The 4,575-nt window shown below is 45.6% G+C and overlaps 1 long non-coding RNA gene across 1 annotated transcript in view; it reads left to right on the top strand.

Moving 5' to 3' along the window:
* The first annotated feature begins 20 nt into the window (after positions 1-20).
* LOC102372009 overlaps positions 21-4,575 on the top strand; it is a 15,433-nt gene continuing 10,878 nt past the window's right edge. The window contains exon 1 of the long non-coding RNA XR_325190.1: positions 21-58. This is a non-coding gene — a long non-coding RNA (uncharacterized LOC102372009). The remainder of the gene's footprint in view (positions 59-4,575) is intronic.

Genomic DNA, 4,575 nt, shown 5'->3' on the forward strand with positions numbered 1-4,575 from the left:
GCTGACTGGAGGTGCAGCAACATCACCTGGCTACAAGGCTTCATGGAACACTCTGGAGGTAAGGGAGGCGCTGTAGGGGATGGTCAGGAGGCTCCTGGTCCTGGGCCTGACCTAAAACCGCACCCTGCCGGGAGTGGGTGGCCTGGTGGGGCTCTCAGTGGCGTGGGAGCCCCCAGGAAATGCCAACACAGTTACCACCCCGGTGAAAGGCAGGTCGGGGCGCCTTAACCCCAGCTCTCACAACCGGGTGGGTTACCCCTTTGTAAGGTCCAGAAGGTGGACTGTAGCAAGAGAGTAGGGCCATAGACTCAGAAACCTGTCTTTAAATCCCCTGACTGGTCAATACTGGAGCCAGGACCCTCTTATTAAGATCAGTAATTAATTAATTAACATCAAGGTGTGGTGGGCGAGAAGGCCAGGCGGTTGGCCCAGAACAGGTGGATGGGCCAAGCTAAATCAGCCCCAAGAAGGTCTCCTGTTACAGGCCCGTTTTGCACACCCGTACTCTTCGCTTGTTTTATACCTTATCAAGTGTTGCTCCCTACTTGATTTCTCTGTCACTTAGCTCCCTCTCTCCCACTTTCACTCTTTCTGGGGGCTTATCAGCCATCTCCCTCTCACCCTGTTACTCTTTCTGTTTGTTATGTCTTCCTATCTTCCCTTTTTGGGCTCTTGTGTCTTGCAGAAGTTTTGAATTTGAGACCTGTGCCCCTGTAAGTTCTCAGTGTGGTCCATTTTCCCTGCAGTTGTGGTGAAAAGCAAATAAGGCTCAACCCTGATATCTGCTTCTTCCTCTTCTGCTCTCTTTTCTGGCATAAATCCTGTGACCAGGCTGACTTCTTCACACTGCAAATTCATTCTCTCTTCCTTCAGTTCTCCCATCTTCTCTACTTCTTGTCTTCAATTTGATGGGCTCTTTTGACCTTCATCCCCAGGGTCTTGTAATCACCTTTGAGTCTCTCCTCAAACCCTTCCCTTGTCCTGCCAACATTTCTCCCTTTCAACAGAATCTTTCAAATGTTTTCAAAGGAAAATCTGACGAAATGTGATGTGACCTGCCCCATACACTTGGCTTTCCTTGTTTTCTTCCTACAACTCTGTTTTCCTTCTTTCCTATCAGACACAGAAGGTTTTTATCTTCTCTCCTTCTCTACCTGCTCTGCTCACCTAAGGGCCCATCCTATTCCATTTCATTACCTTATCTTTATCATGTGCTTACTTCCATTCCCTCCCTTACTCTTCTGATAATTTCTCAGGTTCTTCTGGCTCTTTTTCTTCACAGTGCAAATATACTTAATATCTACCATCTTAAAACAGAGCAGCCTTCAGTCCCTCATGTCTCTCCAACTTCTGTTCCCTCTCTTATCCCTAAGACCATTAAATTTATTATCTACAATCACTTCAGGAATTCTGCTCCTCCTCCAGGTCATTCTGGTCTCTGCCCTTTGCACTCCACTGAAATCTCTTTCACAAGAGTTACTAATATCCTCTTTTTAGTCAATCTCAAAATCGGCACCCATCTTCACCCTTCTCAACCTGTTGCCTACTTTTAGCACCATTGATTATTCTTTTCCTCTTGAAATGTTATTTTCTCCTGACTTCTGTGATGCTGTCCCCTGCAAGCAGTGGCATAACTAGGGTGCAGCAACAGGGGCAACCACCCCAGGCAAAAAAAATGTTTTTTATCTCAGCCATGTGATAATAATTGGAGCAGCAGCAGCAACCAGAAGTCTCCATTGCCTCTGCCTGTGGCAGCCACCCCAGGCACCTAGCTACAGTTTTACACTGCTATCTGCAAGTCCTCTTCCTTTGCTCCTTCAGCATACGCTTTGGAGAATCTCTCTCTTGTCCCTTTCTGTAAGGATTCCCAAAGGCTTTCTCCTTGGTCTTCTTTTGTCCATCTATACCTTATCTCTGGGTAACTTTATCAAGAGGTAATTCCTCCCATCTGACAAAGTAGGTTGTTACTTGTGAAAGCTTATGCCTCTCTGAACCAGTTAGTTTTCAAGGGCCTACTGTACTCTGCTCTTTGCCTGACTTCAGACTAACACAGCTAATCACTTTTTTCCCAAAACACAAAACTACTAATACGGTATTTACCCAAATATAAGATAAGGTACTTCCAGAAGGAAGTACTAAAGCACAGCACTATAGCAATATTGCCATACGGTGACATATAGACATACCCTTTGAGTGTCACATCCAGGTATTATATTCAGGTTGTATCTAAATATTACCAATTCTTTCTCCATAACATTTGGCCGCTTATATTTATGCTTGGCAACTGTTGATCCTCTGGATCATGGTGTACGTGCAAAAAGTCTATGCGACCATCACACCAAGACCTTTGGCGCATATGCCTAGGCAAGAGTATAGTGGCATGAAGGCTGCCCGAGACCCCTTTAGACCACTGAGATAGAGTCCAAAGTCCAGATTGAGTCAAGATGTTCAGTGTCTCAATGGTTGTATCTTCTGCCAGAGAGCAACAGATTAGAGCTGTTGCTGACTGCCTAACACCTCAGTGAGGGCACATTTCTGCCAGGGTGATTGATGTTTCTTAGCCTTTGTGCAACCAGGCAGTGGGGCTAGGGTTCTGAGGTGCCCTATACTTGCCTTACTCTGGAAGTTGCAATATTGTGGTATTTTATAGGAGCTACCCTGCCATGAGTAGCCCCATCATGTTGCCACCTAGCCCTCAAACTGGATGCAGGTTATAGTCATACCCAGGACAATATATTCATACACACAACTAATATTTTTTCCAAGCTTTTTTCCTCTTGCATCTCAGTTACTGAAAGTCCTTCTCTGTGCCTTGCAAAATGTACCATAACCATTGAACATGCTTCTTTCTAGTTCATCACTTTGACTGGGTCTACTAGCTCCCTCAGTTCCTAGCTCCCTATAGCACCAAAAGCATAAATTACTTGTCTTTGTTTTCAAGGCTGCTCATAGCTTATTCTCATGTACCCATCATTTCTCAATCAGTACAGAGAAGTCATATTCTTTGTTCAGCTCATAACACCAGCCTCCACCAAACCAACCTCTATCCCTCACTTAGTGCATTTTAAAGCAAGCACTTTCATGCTTGTTTCCTTGCTGCCCTGAATACTTGGGAGTGGCTCCCTGTAAACATCAGCAGAGCTACCTCATTATCTTCTTTTGAATTCCTCCTTAAAATTCTTCCTTTGCATACAAAACAACTCAACAACAGTTAGTTTGCTAGTCAGTTGAGCCCACTTGTTATTTTTCTGGCTAGTGCTGTTGTTATTTCCATGTTTACTCCAGTTGTCTGTCTATATTCAGCTGTTGTCCCTTACTTTATACTTAGATTGTAAGTGCTCCAGGACACCGTCTGTTTGTTAGCTACTGGAGGTCCCTTACTAGGGCTCCTAGATACTGCAGTAGAAGAACAGTAGTAGATGAAAGATGCCATCAAAGGACAGGATATTAACATTTCCATGTAGAAATTAATAACATGAGAAGGTGCCTTGATTTTTCAGCTGCCACTGTGCTCCACCTACTCTTACTAATCTGTCCTGAGGAACTGAATTTACACAAGTGTAATGCAAGGGGGAATATAGGAGGGCATAGGCCCAGATGTAGAATCATAAGAGTACCAAAGTCCACGAGAGCCAGAAGTTACACAACCAAGCCATATGAAAATATGGGCATCCCTGTAAGTGATGAGATCAAAACAAACAGTGCTAATGGTTAATACCTTATATCAGAAGACAAGGTACTTGATTTGATATGGTCACTTGTTCATTTGCTTTCAAAACATTATAGGCTGTGGTCTTCAAGTGAAGCAATTTTTGACAGGAGAGATTTCTAGCTCATGATGTGTGTAAACATTTATTTAAATACATTTGTTCCTTCCAAAAATTCTATCTAATCCTTTCTCCTCCTTTCCTCCAATCTTCCCTAAGGATTGCTACACCCAAGGGTGGATCCAGTGGGTGTGGTGATAGGGTCATCCCCCACCCCTTCTGCCACTATTACTGGTGTCCCTGGCTGACCCAGGCACATGGGTAGTTCCAGAGGCACTTCTCTCCAATATGCGGGCCGGGAGCGACCCGAGCCCTTTTCCGCGCTGCACGCAGGCTGTGGCCAGCAGCCCGGGCATGCCGGGTCGGAGAGGGAAGGCCGTCGAGCTGGAATTAGGCACAAGCGCGTATCGGTAGTTTAAAAGATTGTTTACTTACACCGAGATGGCAGTGGTGCAGGCTGAAAAACTTGCTTGAGTTGCGGTTACAGACAGGAAAGAAGAGAAGCGGACAAGAGTTCTAAACTCGTGAACTCTAGCCCAATCCGGCTGAAGGCTCTGAACATGCGAGCCTGTCGTGTCAGCCGAAGAAAGTACTCGTCCGGAAGAGCTCTGAATAAACTCACACGAAGTTTGCTAGGCTCCGTGGGTCCTTCTGCTCACTCATTCACACGGAGTTTGCTAGGCTCCGTGGGTCCAGTTCTTTTGCGTGCGGGAAGGGATACGTCTGGACTGCGCTCGGCGACGGGGAGAGGCTAGAGGCTGATCAGACCTCCATTGCCTGCTTTAAATGCACTGGGTCCGTAAGGATC

Source organism: Alligator sinensis, unplaced genomic scaffold (assembly GCF_000455745.1).
Source record: "Alligator sinensis unplaced genomic scaffold, ASM45574v1 scaffold497_1, whole genome shotgun sequence".
NCBI classification, from domain to species: domain Eukaryota; kingdom Metazoa; phylum Chordata; order Crocodylia; family Alligatoridae; genus Alligator; species Alligator sinensis.